This window comes from Capsella rubella, unplaced genomic scaffold (genome assembly GCF_000375325.1).
Source record: "Capsella rubella cultivar Monte Gargano unplaced genomic scaffold, Caprub1_0 scaffold_2, whole genome shotgun sequence".
NCBI classification, from domain to species: Eukaryota; Viridiplantae; Streptophyta; class Magnoliopsida; order Brassicales; family Brassicaceae; genus Capsella; species Capsella rubella.
This window is the reverse complement of record NW_006238922.1, coordinates 3262962-3265025: the sequence shown is the minus strand read 5'-3', so window position 1 is coordinate 3265025 and position 2064 is coordinate 3262962.

The window sequence follows — 2064 nt, the reverse complement described above, 5'->3', positions numbered from 1 at the left end:
TCAATGTTTATTTGTAAATTAAATGACTTGCTCAAATTTCTATATCTATTTCTAGGTTAAGTACCATTTGTTAAATTTGTAGACATAAAACCTATATACTAGTAAAACAAATCTCTATAGTCACTTGAATATTCGTGGTTGTGCCTTAATATCCGTGGATATAGTGTCGTAGTTTAAATAATTCGTGGCTTTTTAAAAAAAAATCTCTTTATAGCCGAGAATTTTCGTAACTGCCAAGTGGTTATAGGTATTTTTTATTACTAGTATGTATAGGTTATGAGTTTTTGCAACTTCTTTACAAGAAGATTAAGCTATACAAGATAAAACATTAGTTTGGATTTTATTAAATACAGATATACATATATGTTTGACGATAACATTTGACATCAATAATAATTATTAATAACATAACATATCTTCATATTTGATATAAAACAAATAATTTAGACATCGTATGATTTAGACATCACGGTGACAACGTGTAGAATCTTGACAACCACGACGATAAGGATTAACAAGTTCTTTAACACATTCTTTAGGATTTTTACTGCCACATGCAGGGATTCTATCTTTTGCAATAGCTCCATATCCTAAAAAATTTCCTTCTACTCCTGATACACTGAAGAATGATAACATAATCATTATCGAAACAAAGAAGAAACATGTAAGGCTCTTTTTGGATGCAGCCATTGTTTCTTAAAAAACTAAAAACTAAAAAATATAATCTTATTGAACTTTTATTTAGTTGTATTATGATCTATTTAATGATAACTTGTGTTGCTTTGATTTATAGTAAGAGAGATGATTCTAAATAAAGATTGCCATGGCATAATGCATGGGCATGAAAAACTTATTCGCTATTTATATGTCATTTACGGTTTTCAGTTTTTTCTCATAAGCAGGAATCTTCAAAATGTAAATGATATACAATGGCATGGCAACAACTTGTAACTGTTTAACAAATTTAAATGAATATTGTGTGATCGTGTTTTCTAAGCTTTCAGTTAGTATATCTAGAAGCAAAGAAATAAAAAGTTTGATACCTTTTTCCCCCTTATATCACTTTGGTGACATCCCTCCTCTTACTTAAATGATCATTGAATTTTGATGTTTTGCTTATTTTAGATTCTTTCTCATCATTTCTAATTTTTATTTTTTAATTAATTTTCTATTATGATTGTATCTGTTTGACATATATATGAATTATCAAATTGAACATGTATATATAATATGTCATGGACATCGGATCCGACCACTGAGATGTAAATACTATTTGTGGGTTAAAACATCACCAAGGTTAATAAGGTACACCATCCCTATATTTCTCTTTATTTTTGTATGTTATGAATTTTACATATAAAAAAGTTATAGACACAAAATATTATTTTATCCCGAATGATTCTCCAAGGAGTCCTCCTTTTAGTTGTTTAAGGGTTCTATATTTATAGGTCGCAATTGAATTAATTGGGTTGATTAGTCCCTTGATATTTCTAAAATACTTCCATTTTTATATTGCCTTCATTGTCGCAACATCCTAAATTTGAACTGATATGAGCTTTTTAGAGAATTTTTCCTCGGGCTCGCTCTTGGGTTCCAAGCTTGAACAACAATCGAATGAAGCTAGCCTACAGTATATAAGTTCTAGGTCGCTTTCCGGTTTTTTACTGTGCGCTTATGAACCACTCATGAGCTTGTATAGGGTTGTGGCTTCCAGGCCTTCCAGTTCAGTTATTTATATTATGGGTTCCTTCCTTCTTTAAATGTCATCCAGGTTGAGCCATGTGGACATTATATCTGGTTCTTTATTGGGCTCGAAATCTCTACTAATAGGTTTGGATATTCTAACAAAAGACCAACACCAAAAGCAGAAGAATATGTATCAACTAGGATACTAGAAGGTAGAGAATTCGAAAGAATGAGGTAGATCAGATCTTTCTCAAAATCCACTGCATCTAGTTCATTTGTTCCGTTGGTGAGTTCTTGAATTAGAATGTGTTCCAACAATGCAACATTTTTTTTTCACATGCGTAGAAAGAAGAACTAGAAGAAATTAGATCTCAACAT